We start from the raw sequence: 16,786 nt of genomic DNA on the forward strand, positions 1-16,786 counted from the left end.
GAAATTCAAATTTATTCAATTTATATTCATTTATTTATTCATTTTAAAAGGAGTTAGTTTCACTCCTTGAAATCTATAAATATGACATAGTACTCAACCATTTCATTCATTATTCAAGCATTCTTCAGAGGCTCCAAGCTGCTAAGTTTATTCTAGAGAGAAAACACTAGGGTTTTGGGATTTAAAAGCTTTTCAATCTAAGCTTTTCTAAACACTTGGGAAGTAAGATAGAGTGTTATTTTGGTATTGAGGTGTAGATCGTAGTTCTAGTCCATTCAAGGTATTCTTATCCTCAGGTTTAATCCATCATAGTTCTTTTATTTTCTTTCAGATCCTAACTCATTATTATGGTTTTTGGTTAGGTGTTTAAGTTTCTTGAAACTTAAGATTTTTCGGTAAGTTTCCATCTTGATGGCTTAGATCTCTTTTTCATCTCCATTTCTTTAGAAACTCATGATTCTTATTGTTGATTTTAGGAGTTTTCCAATCCTGTTCTTGTCTTTAATATCCCAGTTTTTGGTAAGGAAAATAGGTTAGAATATATGTGTTATGATATGTTTATATGCTATGATATGTTATGTGTTATGCATATATGTATGAATATGTTTTGTAGTCACTTAGGGCTTATAGTTGCTTAGATAGCAAACCCCAAGATTTTTATCATTATCGTGGGTTAGAGTTATGATTTACCCTACCTCGATTAGTAGACAGATGACCTAGATTGGTTATCATATACTACTTTGTGATCTAACCTACCTTGATTAGTAGATTGAGGACCTAGATGGTTTTATCACATGCTACGGTAATGAGTTAATGGCCATTAATATTGTAGTCCTATATGATATATGTTTTTACGTCATATGTTTTGTAGTATATGTTTATGATATAGTCTTATGATGTATGATATATGTTTTTAGTAGATTTTCGTTGCTGGGCATTAGGCTCATTCCTTTTATTTTAGATGGTGAAGGAAAATGAGCTTGGAAGGCGGGATGGATTCGTGGCAGCTTGGCATGTGTATTGGGGATGGATTGATTGAATGGACTGCTGGAAGATCGAGGATGACATTATTTCAAGTCTTTTAATTTATGTTCTTATGCATTTATTCACTTAGCTTTTAAACAATTAATTAAAGTTTATGTTTTTATGTAAATAACGATGGGATCCCATATTTTGTATTCCGTACCGAATTTTGAATTTTTAATAAAGTTCTATTATTTCTTGAATGTATTCCATAATAGTAGTTATGTTTAGTAGTTTTTAATGGTCTGAGGTCTAGAATTAGTTGGGGCATTACAGTTGGTATCAGAGCCCACAGTTCATATGCATGAAGTTCTCCTTGATACACACGTACAAGCTCCAGATCTAACCGCCAATGTAAGTGTTTATGTTATGAATAGTAAGTTTATGTTTATAGCTAACGTTTTAGTCATTATGTTTTCAGTCAAAAAGAATGGAGCTTTGACCTATCATGATATCTAAGCCATCAAGGCATTGAAAATGATTAGAGAGCCAAGGAATACAATAGGAGTGCTAGAAAGAATCACTCAAAGATTGATCCTATTTCACAAGGAGATAGTTCACCTTCAAAATACTAAGAAAATTATGATGAGAGCTATGGAATAATATGTCCTAATAATTAGGATTTTCCTTCTATAATTTCAACATTAGAAGAATTATGGGAGACTATAGATGATGAAGATGATTTACCAATAGCCATGAGATATTATTTCCTTATAATAAAGTTCACTTCTAAGTTTGAATTTCAATTCACTGATGAACAAAAGCATTATATCTTAATGAAAATTCCCTGAGGTAGTTTCGAGGCTCATATATAGTAATGATGATTATGAAGAAATAAATGATGATATGTTAGATGAAGGGTCAGATGTAGAGGATCCCGATTCTTAGATTTACCCTAGTTATTTTTAGTTTAGTTTATTAATTTCTGTATTTATTTATTTATTTTTGAATTTATGATTATACTTAGTGAAAATCTTTTTCCAAATGAATAAAGTTGTTATTTTTGAATGACATGTATGAGTTTGATTTTTTTCTACAATCATAACAAATTTGGAATAAATAAATAATGATTGAGTTCAGTGAGGGTGGATACAAATCAATGGACCAGGTTCTATATTGAGAGTTTAGGGGGCCATAGTAGTGGGAACAATTTTACTGATCCCAACCCTCCCTCAATATGGTTAACTTTGGAACAACGACGAATTTTGAGCCTGAGAATTAAGTTATATAGGATGGTTAGAAACAGAGTTAGAAAATAATAAAGATGGCTTATTTTTCTAAGTATATAAACACACCTTAATTATAAAGAAAGGCTTACATAATTTTTCATAAGAAATCATAACTGATAGGTCTGAGTTATGTTTGCTTAGACTAAGTTTTTCCTTAGAGCCTATTAGGGTAAGTTCTAATATGTTCTCTCGACTATTAGAACTTTGCTGAAGATGTCGCCACAAAGGTTTCCACGCATGAATGCCAATGCATTAAGTACCGCCAACGAGACTAATAAAGCCCCTCTAGTCCGAAGAAGGGGACCGCATGCTACTACTACTACTGCTGCCCATAGAAATGCACCACCTCCTGTGGACAATACCACTGAGATTGTCTGACTACGTCAACAAGTGAAAGAATTGTTGCAGCAACAACGACAACAGACTCTGCCTCAGACTCAACCCCAGCCTCAGCCGCAACCGCAACCTCAGCTAGTGGCTCAAGCACCCCAGCAAGTTGGTCCATATGGGGGATGGCCGGTGGAAAATTGTGCTCCTTATCCAGATCAGTACATAGAGCCAATCTAGGAGCGTTTTCATAAGCAGCACGCTCTAAAATTTGAAGGGACAACTGACCCCTTTGAGGCGGAAGAATGGCTCAGAAATGTAGAATCGATCCTAGCACACACGAACCTCGACAACACAGATGGCATATCTGTTGGAAATACATATTGCAGGATCTTTACTTATTTTCATGTAATTTACATATTATCAAACAAACATGCAAATTCCTAGAACATGCTCCTATGAAATTGATACAAATATAGAGTAAAGTAAAAACATACATTACGCAGCAGAACTAGAACAACTCTATCCTTCAATCTCTCTAACCCTTGATTCCTTTCTGCAGCAGAGTATTATCAAGAGATTGAAAGAGATCAACAACACAGTCTTCCTCGCCAAGCCTTTGATCAACCTAGAACTAGTGTGGGCTGGTTCTCAATACATGAGACAGAGATCTTGAAGAGAAGAAGAAGAAAGAGTGGCCAAGAAAGGCTAGACTCTCTAGGTTTTCACTTACCAATCAACTGAAACTCACTTCCTTATCAAAGCCCTAGATATCATATTCCTTATATAGACAACTTAATGGGCTTTATTTAAATTTAAAATTAAATTAATTAAAAATAATAAACAAAAATAAAAGCCTTGGGCTGCCATAAATGGACTTAGGCCCAATCTCTTTATTTTGAATTTAAATCCCAATTGGGCCTAAATTCAAAACCTTTTATTTATTTATTTTTTAATTAATTAATTAAATCCTTATTCAAATTAACTAATTATAATTTGAAACTTGATTTAATATTATTTATTTATATTGACACCAATTTATCAATATTAATAAATTTACCCAAAGATTCTCTTTTATTCTCTAAATCTCATATCTTTGTAAATTTTCCAAAATTGACCTAATCAACTTTAAAAATCCTAATTGATAATTAGATCAATTAATTGAGACATTCTAGATGATTTACTCAAAGGTGATGCATGGACTATGGTTCCATGAAATCAAGCTCCAATAAGTTACCGTGAATTTATTTACGAATAATTTCACTACCTTATTAATTCCTCGTGACTCCACTATAGACCCGTAATTGAGCTCTTGAATTCATAGAACGTATTTTCAAAACCATAAATACGTTATCCATTTTTATAACCATTACAGTCAGTCAATCCTCTATCGATGACTTACTAACGAGATGGGTGCGAATTACTGTTTTACCCCTCATCAGTTTTTATCCTTAACTCCTACTAAGTTCCTTATAAATGATATTTATGTGTACTTAATCACATAAATGAGATCTCAATCATTTAACCTTTTGAACAAAGCAATTAAGGAAATCATATTTTCACTTCTCATACAGAAGTTATAGATTTCATATCTATGAATGATACTCCCACTCAATTACACTACTAAATCTCCATGATGTAAGTATGGGCTAGACCGTAGGGTAAGATGGTAATGAACAAGTCAAAAGATTTAAATAATATAATTAGCAGAATATTATCACTCAAAATTAAGATCGACTTAACATATGGTCAACGTTGTGACATTGATTAGATTCGATAACAACGATACTTATTTATCAATCAATAATCAATATCGGTCCTAGTCCGATGTAATTAAATGCATCTGATCTTATCTACTTGGTCGATGCCTTGGATAAGACATCACACCTAGAATGTGTACGAAGATCATATCGTAGATTGCCTAATCAGTGAAAATCCAATGCACTGATCTAATCTTAGGACTTGTTCTTTTGAGCATATAATTACAACTATAATCCGCTGTGACCTAGTCACTATAATTGTAACTATCCATAGGTTCAGGATTTTATAAATGTTTGTATTATTTCAATAATCATGTAATAAAACAAGCAAGCAACACAGTTGTCAACTAAATGATTTCTACTACTTTTATTGATAATATTAAATCGTGCTACATGTTCGACATGGGTTTATAAGGGCATAAAACCCAACAATATCCTGCGTTTCATCTTTTCTGAAAAAGGATGCTAGATACTAGTGGGATTTGGTACAACAGACTCATGATTTAGTCACCATGACTTGGACAAGATTTGTGGAGCTATTTCACAAAAAGTATTACAACTCGGCTGTTATCGCTATGAGGGTGGAAGAGTTTGCTAGTCTGAAGCAAGCCAATCTGACAATAGTCGAGTACACTCGAAAATTCGATCGACTAGCCTAGTTCGCACTAGTGTTGGTCCCAATCGATTTCTTGAGGGTTACCAAGTCCACCAGGGGACTCAGACCCAAGATTGAGCTTGGAGTCAAGCTTGCAAACCCTTGAACCACTTCTTACGCCGATGCTCTAGAAACGACTATAGAGGTGGAAAGACTCCAAGAAAATGTTAGTAAGGAGGAGGCCATCAAGTGTGAACCCAAGCAGCAGAATCAGACTCAGAATGGTCGAAACCACAAAAACAACCACCAACACAACAATAATGGTTAGAAAAGAAAGCATCCTGATAGTAAGCAAGCCGATGGTGATAAAAGAGCATGGACAAATAATGGAAGTAATAGGTCGGGTTATGTAGAATACCCGCAGTCCTCCAAGTGCCCGAAAAGACATCCTAGGGAGTGTCGTGCAAACACCAAAGGTTGTTACAACTGTGGCCAGGAAGGTCATTAGAAGAAGGAATGTCCACAGCTCAAACAAGAAGAAAAGAGGGACAACAAGATGGTTCCAGCCAGAGTCTTTGCCCTGACCCATGGAGAAGCCGAAGCTAGTAAAAAAGTGGTAACAAGTCAGATTCCTATCCTTGATAATATATGTTCAGTATTGTTTAATTTGGGAGCAACACACTCGTATTTCTTGTTAGGAATGATAGAGAAAATAGACAAACCTTGTGAAAGATTCAGAACTAGGTTTGTGATAGATTTTCCTTCGGGCAAAGTAGTCCTATCATCACGAATAGTACGAGGTGTACCGATCTAAATTGAGGGCTCAGAACTAGAAGGAGACTTGATAGAGTTAGAGATCAAGGACTTCAATGTAATATTGGGCATGGATTGGCTAGCAAGGCATGGCGCAACAATTGACTGTAGACGTAAGCAAGTGACATTCGAAACTCTTGACGATCATAAACTATGTTTTATGGGAAAGGTTTTAGGACTACGGACACCGCTTATCTCATCTCTCAAAGCTCAGAGGATGATAAAGAAAGGATGTCACACATTCTTAGGATAATTCACGGATGTGGCAAAAGAAACACCACTAAAGGTTGGAGACGTTTGCGTTATAAAGGAATTTCCAGAGATATTTCCTGACGACTTACCATGATTACCGCCTACTATGGAAATTGACTTCACAATCCAACTAGTACCGGGAACTAAGCCTATCTCCAAGGCATCATACCAGATGGAACCTACTAAACTCAAGGAGTTGAAAACACAGTTGCAAGAACTCTTAGACTTGGGTTTCATCAGACCAAGCCATTCGCCATGGGGAGCACTGGTTCTATTTGTGAAGAAGAAGGATGGAAGCATGCAAATGTGTATAGATTACTGCGAGGTGAACAAGGTGACAGTTACGAATAAGTACCCACTACCCCAGATCGACAACTTATTTGATCAACTCTGAGGAGCGACCGTATTTTCAAAGATTGATCTACGGTCCGGTTATCACCAGCTCAAGGTACGGGAAGAGGATATACCAAAGACAACTTTTAGAACTCAATATGGACATTACGAGTTTCTAGTTATGTCTTTTGGTCTTACCAACACTCCAGCCAAATTTATGGATTTAATGAATCGGGTCTTCAAGGATTACTTGGAGAAATTCATCGTAGTGTTCATTGATGATATTTTAGTGTACTCCAAGGATGAAGTCGAGCACAAGGAACATTTAAGATTGACTATGCTGCAACTGAAGGAGCATCAACTTTACGCCAAGTTCAAGAAATGCAAATTTTGGCTATCAGAAGTATCGTTTCTCGGCCATATAGTATCCAAAGATGGAGTTGTAGTAGACCCAGCAAAAGTAGAGGCTGTGAAGGACTAGCCAAAACCTATGAATGCGTCAGAATTTATATTTTTTCTCGGGCTAGCAGGCTATTATCAGAGATTTGTAGAAGGATTTTCTAAGATAGCCACTCCGCTTACCAACCTGACCTGGAAACACCAAAAGTTAAACTAGACGGATAGATGTCAAGAGAGCCTCCAGTTGCTCAAGGATAAGTTATGCTCAACACCAGTACTTTGTGTATTGACACCCAACAACAAGTTTGTAGTATACTCTGATGCGTCGAAGGAAGGTTTTGGTTGTGTGCTGATGCAGATTGACAAAGTGATAGCCTACGCCTCAAGGATGCTGAAGGAATATGAGCAACACTATCCAACACACGATATGGAGTTGGCAGTGGTGGTTTTCGCATTGAAAATCTAGCACCACTATCTTTATGGAGAACTGTGTGAGATTTATATGGACCACAAAAGCTTAAAATATTTCTTCACGCAGAAAGAGCTCAACATGAGGCAGCGCAGGTGGTTAGAACTAGTAAAGGATTATGACTATGAAATCCTATACCACCTAGGGAAAGCGAACGCAGTTGTAGATGTGCTAAGCCAGAAGAGTTACAGAAATCTAGCAGCATTATCCGGAATAGAAAAGCTGCTTCAGCAAGAGCTAATAAATGCCATAATAGAACTAGTCATTGGTCAACTGGAAAACTTGTCCATATGGTCAACTCTATTAGAAGATATACGGATTGGGCAAGGGCATGATGACATGTTAGTATCGCATATGGCTGCAGTCAAAGAAGGCAAGACTATGGATTTCTCTATATCATTCTGTTCACCCGGGGTCGACCAAGATGACTCACGACCTTAAGGCACTATATTGGTTGCCGGGAATGAAGAAAGACAGCATAATATGTGTCAGTAAGTAAAGGCAGAGCATTAGTGACCTACAGGCTTATTGCAACTGCTTAGTATTCTGGAATGGAAGTGGGACAATATAGCCATGGACTTCGTGACAAGATTACCACGAACAAATAAGCAACAAGCTCAGCTTGGGTTGTGGTAGATAGACTCACCAATTCAGCTCACTTCTTGCCTGTCAAGACTACGTACACTATAGACCAGTACATAGACATTTATGTTTTAGAAATAGTACGACTGCATGGAATCCCTAAGACCATAGTATCAGATAGAGGGTTGGTGTTTACATCGAGATTTCGGGGAAGCTTGCAGTAAGCCATGGGTTGCAAGATAAGTCTTAGCACGACATTTCAAACTCAGATTGATGGTCAGTTCGAGCGTACCATACAAATTTTAGAAGATATGTTGCGCGCTTGTTTACTAGACTTTGGAGGATCGTGGAGAAAGTATTTGCCACTTATAGAATTCTCCTACAATAATAGCTACCAGGCAACGATCGGTATGGCACCCTATGAGTTTCTTTATGGAAGGAAGTGCCAATCGCTGTTACATTGTGACAAGGTAGGAGAAAGACAACTTCTTGGACTCGAAGCTGTTAGAGAGGCTCATGATGCAGTGGCGCTGATTAGAAAGTGTATGCTCACTGCTTAGAGTTGACAAAAGAGTTATACGAATGCCAAGCGGTGAGATGTGGAATTTAAAGTCAGAGATCAAGTCTTCTTAAATATATCTCCTATGAAAGGAGTGAAACGATTTGAGAAGAAAGGCAAACTTAGTCCCTGGTTTATAGATCCTTTTGAGATATTAGATAAGGTGGGAATAGTTGCATATAGATTAGCCCTACTGCCAGCTCTAGCAGATAGCCACAATGTGTTTCACATCTCGATGCTGTGTAGATATGTGTAGGACCCATCTCACGTCCTCAAGTACGATACGATAACAGTCCAAAAAACCTGAGTTACGAGGAACGACAGGTTAGCATCCTAGAGAAGGGGATGAATGTATTACGGTCTAAGAGTATTTCAATAGTCAAGGTCCTATGGAGTAATACTTTAGAAGAGGAGGCAATGTGGGAGTTGGAGGAAGACATCCTAGCACGGTATCTGAAATTGTTTGGTAAGTAAATTTAGAGGAAAAAATTCTTTTAAGTAGGGGAGAATTGTAGCATCTCGAAATTTCAGCAGTAGCAGTAGGTAGCAGCAGCAGCAATATCAGTAGGTAGCAGTAGCAGTAGGTAGCAGCAGCAACAGCATTAGCAGTAGCAGCAGCAGCAGTAGCAGTATCAATAGCAGTAGCAGTACCAGTTTAGTTGGAAACTCATAGAAACAGTTATAGATTTTATAAGTTTAACCTATAGTTTAGAAATATTAATTATAACATAAGGTTGGATTAATATAGCTGGTCCTAGAAATATAATTTATTATAACCTAAGGTTTAGATAGAACTAATAAGAACGTGACACTTGTCACAAGCATGTTTATTAAGGACTTAAGCATTTTGAATGAATAATTTAATAAAAGATAAATCTAGAAGCCCTAGAACCTTCCAGCAGCTGTTAGGATTACATTTTACTCAGTCAAAGTTGGTTTAACAAACTTCAAGTGTGCTGAAAATGTGCGAAAATGTGTTTAAAATATCAGCATATGCCAATATATCGCAGTTATAGGGAACGATATGTCGCCTACGGATGATACGGAAATGTAGAAGTCCAAGAATTTTACTTAGCTAGTTAGATAGTAGTAGTAGTAGTAATAATAGCTAGTAGTAGTTATAGTATGTTTATTACTGTGGATTTTGGTTCAAGCCGGAACTTAGTTGAACACTCGTAGCAACACTTATAGATTTTGTAAGTTTAACCTATAGTTTAAGAATATTAATTATAACATAAGGTTTGATTAATATAGCGAATCATGAAGATGATATTTATTATACTATAAGGTTTAGATAGAACTAATAAGATCATGACACTTGTCATGTGCATGCTTATTGAGAAATTAAGTATTTTTGAGGAATAGTTTTATAAGAGAAATATTTGAAAACCCTAGAATCTGCCAGTAGCTTTAAAATCGTTATACGACTCAATCAAAGTTGTTTACTCAATTCAAATTAGGCTGAAAAAGTGCAATTACGTGTAAAATATTTCAGCGTATGCCAATATATCGCAACTCTAGGGGCGATATATCGCCACACGGGGAGTATGAAAACACGTAACTTCGCACGAATGCTTCAACGAGCCCCGGGGATATAAGCCCAGGCGATATGTCGCCTACCATGGGCGATATATCGGCTCTAGGGCAAGATTTTTTAAATGGTTTTGAAATCGAGCTTAATTCAACACTTAACCTCTCAGCAAGCCTTTGAATCTTTTGACCGAGTCTTAAGCCTCTGCTGAATGAATATTCAAATGATTTTCAAATAAATATTCATTATTTTATTCAAGCTAAAAGAAGATCGTTTCATTCTTGAACTCTATAAATAGGACCTAGTACCCAGCCATTTCTTTCATTCTTTAAGCTGAGTTCAGAGCCTTCAAGCTGCTAGGTTTACTTTTGAGTGATAAACACTTGGGTTGGGGTTATAAGCTTTATCATCTTAAGCTTATTAAACACTTGGGAAGTAAGGTTAATAATGTGTTTTTCAATATCAAGGTGTAGTTCAGTTCTAGTGCATTCAAAGGTATTCCTATTCCTAGTTCATTTCTGTATGTTTCATTAGTTTCTTATAGTTTTCTTTACTCAAATCCTAAGTCAATGTTTTTCCATTCTTGGTTAGGCATTTAAGTTCTTTGAACTTGAGGTTTCTTTTCGGTAAGCTCTTCCTTTCGGTTGTTTAGACTCATTTCTTTTTCATTTCCTTCTTTTAGAAATACTCACCTTCTCATTGTTGGTTTAAGAGTGTTCCAAAATCTCGTTTTTGTTCTCACATCTCGGTATTGGTAAGGAAAATAGGATAGTTTCTATATGCTTATGTGTTATGTTTGTGTATAATATGTTATGATATATTTATGCTATAATACGTTATGTTATGTTTTTATCTAGGGCTCATAGTTGCTTAGTTAGCAAGTCCTAGTGTTTATCATTTTCATGTTTAGAGTTATGATATGCCCTACCTCAGATATTAGAGAGAGGACCTAGATGGGTTATCATATACTATCATGTGATCTAACCTACCTCAAATATTAGATAGGGGACGTAGATGGTTTATCATATGTCATAATGGCCATTAATATTGTAGTCCTATATGGTATACGTCTTTATAATCATATGTTTATAGTTTATGTTTTATGCTTTTAGTAGATTTTCCTTGCTGGGCATTAGGCTCATTCCTTTATTTTTATATGTGCAGGAAAATAGTTATGGCGGCGGAAAGATTCTTGACAGCTTGGGATTGTGTATTGAGGAAGAAGGGATTCGGTGGACTGTGTGAACGATTCGAGGACGACGTTGTTTTAAGTCTTTTTAATTATGTTTCTATGTATTTTCCGCGCTTGATTTTGTAACAAATTTATTTAAGTTAAATTTATGTTTTATTTTTCAAACAATGGGATCCCATACCCCGCATTTTTATGTATTTCAACATTTCTCTTATAGTTTTTAATAAAGATATGAATTTTCGTATGTATGTTTTCTTAAGACCAGTGTCTATGTATAGTAGTTTTAATGGTCCAAAGTCTTAGAATTAGTTGGGTCATTACAGTTGGTATCAGAGAAACAGTTCATTCGCATGAAGTTCTCCTTGATACACATGCTCAAGTTTCGAATCTAACCGCCAAGTAAGTGTTTATGATTATAGTTATTATGTTTATATGTATAGCTAACGATTTTAGCCTTTATGTTTTCAGTTAAGAATGAATGGAGCATTAACTTATGAGGATATCTGAGCCATTAAGGCCTTAAAAAGAATTAGAGAACCGAGAAACACCGTAGGAGTGCTGGAAAGAATCACTCGAAGACTACTTTTGTTCCACAGGGAGATAGGTCACCTCCAAGAATCTAAGGAGATCATGACGAGATCAACGGAGCAATACGTTTTAGTAATTAGACTTTCTAGAGATTATCCTATTGTGATTGTATCCTTAGAAGAAATTTGGGAGACGATAGATGATGAAGATGAATTGCCGGTAGCTATGAGATATTATTTTCTCATACTTAGGTTCACTTCAAAAATGGAATTTCAATTTACAAATGAGCAAAAACATAGAATTTTTACGAATCTTCTTCAAGGGCATTTTGAGGCACAAGAGAATGATGACTATGAAGAAATAGATGACGACATGTTAGATGAAGGATCAGATGTAGAAGATCCCAATTTTTAGAATAGATTAGTTTCTTATTTATTTTATTTATTTGCACTTATGATTGTAAATAGTGAAAACTTTTTTCCAAAATAATATCATTGTTATTTTGTTAACATGTATGAGTTTGATTTTCTTTTGCAATCATAATAAATAATAAATTTAATAAATAATGACTAAGTTCGGTGAGGGTGGATACAAATCAATGAATTGGGTTCTCTATATTGAGAGATAGGGGGCCATAGTAGTGGGAACGATTTTAATGATCCCAGCCCTCCCTCAATATGGTTAACTTTGGAACAAAGATGAGTTTCGAGCCTGAGAATTAAGTCATATAGGATGATTAGAAACAGACTTAGAAAATAATAAACATGGCTTATTTTTCTAAGTTTACAAATACACCCTAATTATAAAGAACGCTTATATAATTTTTTCATAAGAAGTCATAATTAATAGGCCCGAGTTATGTTTATTTAGATCAAGTTTTTGCCTTAGAGCCTATTAGGGTAAAAGTTTTAACATGTTTTTCTGAACTGTAACTCTGCAAAAGATGCCACTTCGAAGATCTGCTCGCACCAATGGAAATGTCTCCAACGCTGCTCCTGTGAGCAATGAAGCCCCTCCAGTTCGCAGAAGAGGAGTACGTGCTACTGCCAACCGCAATGCGTCGCCGCCGGTTGACAACACTGTGGAAATTTCCAGACTGCAACAACAAGTTGAGGAATTACTGCAGCAACAGCGACAACAGGCTCAGCCTCAGACTCAACCTCCGGCGCAACCACAGCCGCAGCAAATGGCCCCAGCACCCCATTAACTTGGTCCATATGGGGGATGGCCAATGGCAAACTATGCGCCATACCCAACTCAGCACATGGAGCCAGTTTATGAGCAATTTCACAAGCAACACGCTCTGAACTTTGAAGGGACAACAAACCCCTTCGAGGCGGAAGAATGGCTCAGGACCGCATATCCTGCATTTCGTCTCTGCTCAAGAAAGATGCCAGAATATGGTGGGACTTAGTTCAGTAGACTCATGATGTTGCCACCATGACTTGGACCCGATTTGTGGAGTTGTTCCACAAAAAGTATTATAATTCGGCTGTCATAGCTTGAAGAGTCGAGGAGTTCACTGGCCTGAAGCAAGGGAGTTTATCAGTGGCAGAATATGCTCGGCAGTTCGACCGATTAACCAAGTTTGCACCAGAAATGGTTCCAACTGACTATCTAAGGGTGACCAAGTTCGTTAGAGGACTTCAACCAAAGATTAAGCTAGGGGTTAAGCTAGCAAACCCAGGAAATACTACCTACGCCGATGTTATAGAAACGACAATAGAAGTAGAAAGGCTTTAGGCAAATGTTAGTAAAGAGGAAGCCAGTAAGCCTGAACCTAAACAGCCAAGTCAACCTCAGACTAGTCGGAACAACCACCACCACAACAACAACAATCAGTCCAGCAACAACAATAACGGTTAGAAAAGAAGGCATTCTGACAATAAGTAGTCCGATAGCGATAAAAGGGCACGAACGAATAATGGAGGTAATAGGCCGAGTTATGTAGAATACCCGCAATGTGTTAAGTGTCAGAAGAAACATCCTAGGGAATGTCGGGCAAACACCAAGGGATGTTACAACTGTGGTCAAGAAGGACACCAGAAGAAAGACTGTCCCCAGCTCAAGCCAGAGGGGAAAAGGGAAGACAAGATGGTTCCTGCTAGAGTATTTGCCTTAACCCAAGGAGAAGCTGATACTAGCAATAAAGTGGTCACAGGTCAGGTTTCTATCCTCAATAATATTAGTTCTGTATTATTTGATTCGGGAGCCACTCATTCGTATATCTCGTTTGGAATGATAGAAAAACTAGACAAACCTTGTGAAAGATTTAGAAGTAGATTTGTAATAGAGTTGCCTTCGGGCAAAGTAATTCTATCATCATGGATAGTACGAGGTGTACCGATCAAGATTGAGGATGCAGAACTAGACAGAGACCTGATAGAACTAGAGATCAAAGACTTCGACGTGATACTAGGCATGGACTGGTTAGCAAGGCATGTCGCAACTATCGACTGCAAATGCAAGAAAGTGACATTCGAGACTCCTGACGGCCAGAGACTATGCTTCATGGGACAAGTTTCAGGACTATGCACCCCACTAATATCATCTCTCAAAGCTCAAAGGATGATAGAAAAAAGATGTCAAGCATACTTAGCCAACGTCACAGATGTGGTAAAGGAAACACCACTTAAGGTTGAAGATGTCCACATTGTAAGAGAATTCCCAGAAGTATTTCCCGATGACTTACCAGGGTTGTTGCCGACTCGAGAAATTGACTTCACAATCAAATTATTACCAGGCATCGAGCCTATCTCCAAGGCACCATACCGAATGGCACCTACAGAGCTCAAGGAGTTAAAGACGCAGCTATAAGAACTCTTAGACATAGGTTTCATTAGACCGAGCCATTCACCATAGGGAGAACCGATTCTATTTGTGAAGAAAAGGGACGGAACCATGTGGATGTGCATAGATTACCGCGAGCTAAATAAGGTAACAATTAAGAATAAGTACCCATTACCCCAGATTGACGATTTGTTTGATCAATTCTGAGGCGCGACCGTGTTTTCAAAAATTGACCTACGGTTCAGGTATCATCAGCTCAAGGTGCAGGGATAGGATATTCCTAAGACAACTTTTAGAACTCGTTATGGGCATTACGAGTTCTTAGTTATGTATTTTGGTCTTACCAACGCTCCAGCCGCGTTTATGGATTTAATGAATAAGGTCTTTAAGGATTACTTGGATAAATTCATCATAGTATTCATCGACGACATCTTGGTGTACTCAAAGGATGAAGTCGAGCATGAGGAACACTTAAGGTTGATCTTGTTACAACTAAAGGAGCATCAAATCTACACCAAGTTCAAGAAATGCGAATTTTGGCTTTCACAAGTGGCATTCCTCGGGCACATTATATCCAAGGATGGAGTTGCAGCAGACCCATCCAAGGTAGAGGCTGTGAAGGATTGGCCAAGACCAAAGAATGCATCAGAAGTAAGAAGCTTTCTGGGATTAGCAGGTTATTATAGGTGGTTTGTAGAGGGATTTTCTAAGATAGCCACTCCACTCACCAACCTGACCCGGAAGCAGCAGAGGTTTAACAGGGCTGATAAGTGTGAAGAGAGCCTCCAGTTACTTAAAGATAAGCTATGCTCAGCACTAGTACTTTGCGTGCCGATACCCAACGACAAGTTTGTAGTTTACTATGATGCATCAAAGCAAGGGTTGGGTTGCGTGCTAATGCAGAATGACAAGGTGATATCCTATGCCTCAAGGCAACTGAAGGAGTTCGAGCAACACTATCCAACTCACGATATGGAGTTGGCAGCAGTGGTATTTGCATTAAAAATTTGGCGCCATTATCTTTACGGGGAACGGTGTGAGATTTATACAGACCACAAAAGCTTAAAGTACTTCTTCACTCAGAAGGAGCTCAACATGAGGCAGCGCAGGTTGTTAGAACTAGTGAAGGATTACGACTGCGAAATCCTGTACCACCTGGGAAAGGAAAACATAGTTGCCGATGCGCTAAGTAGGAAGAATTATGGAAGTTTAGCAGCACTAGCCAGAATAGAAAAGCCGCTACAACAGAAGCTGATCAGTGCCGAGATAGAAGTAGTTGTCGGTAAGCTGGCTAATTTGTCTATACAGTCAAATCTGTTAGAAGATATACGGATTGGGCAAAGGCATGATGACACATTAGTAGCACATATGGATACAGTTATAGAAGGCAAGACCACAAATTACTCAATATCAGGACAAGGGTTATTGAGATATAAGGACCAGGTATGCATGCCAAATGATCAGAGTATTAAGATGAGGATTTTAGAATAAGCACACAGTACCCCATACTCAGTTCACCCAGGGTCGATCAAGATGACTCGCAATATCAAGGCAATATATTGGTGCCCAGGGATGAAGAAGGATATAGCGGAATTTGTATCTAAATGTTTAGTATGCCAGCAAGTGAAAGCAGAACATCAGCGACCTGCAGGCTTATTGCAACCACTTAGCATACCAGAATGGAAATGAGACGATATAGCTATGGATTTCGTGACAGGTTTGCCACGAACAAGTAAGCAACATGATTCAGCTTGGGTAGTAATAGATAGACTAACCAAGTCAGCTCATTTCCTACCTGTTAAGACTTCATACATAGAGGATCAATACGTAGACATTTATGTTCAAGAAATAGTACGGTTGCATGGAATCCCCAAGACAATAGTGTCAGATAGAGGATTGGTGTTTACGTCGAGATTTTGGGGAAGTTTACAGCAAGCCATGGGTACTAATTTAAGTCTTAGTACATCATTTCATCATCAGACAGACGGTCAGTCCGAGCGCACCATACATATTCTAGAAGATATGTTGCGCGCTTGTGTACTTGATTTCGGAGGATCATGGAATAAGTACTTGCCATTGATAGAGTTCTCCTACAACAATAGCTATCAGTCAATGATCGGGACAGCATCTTATGAGTTACTTTATGGAAGAAGGTGCAGATCACCGTTACATTGGGATGAAGTAGGAGAAAGGAAACTTCTTGGTCCCGAAGCTATTAGAAAAGCTCAGGAAGCAGTAGCACTGATTAGAAAGCATATGCTTGCTGCTCAAACCCGTCAGAAAAGCTATGCGGATTCCAAGCGACATGATGTGGAATTCAAGGTTGGAGATCAAGTCTTCCTAAAGATATCTCCTATGAAAGGTGTAAAGCAGTTTGGGAAGAAAGGAAAGCTTAGTCCCCTTT

The sequence above is a fragment of the Humulus lupulus genome, chromosome 1, assembly GCF_963169125.1.
Source record: "Humulus lupulus chromosome 1, drHumLupu1.1, whole genome shotgun sequence".
NCBI classification, from domain to species: Eukaryota; Viridiplantae; Streptophyta; class Magnoliopsida; order Rosales; family Cannabaceae; genus Humulus; species Humulus lupulus.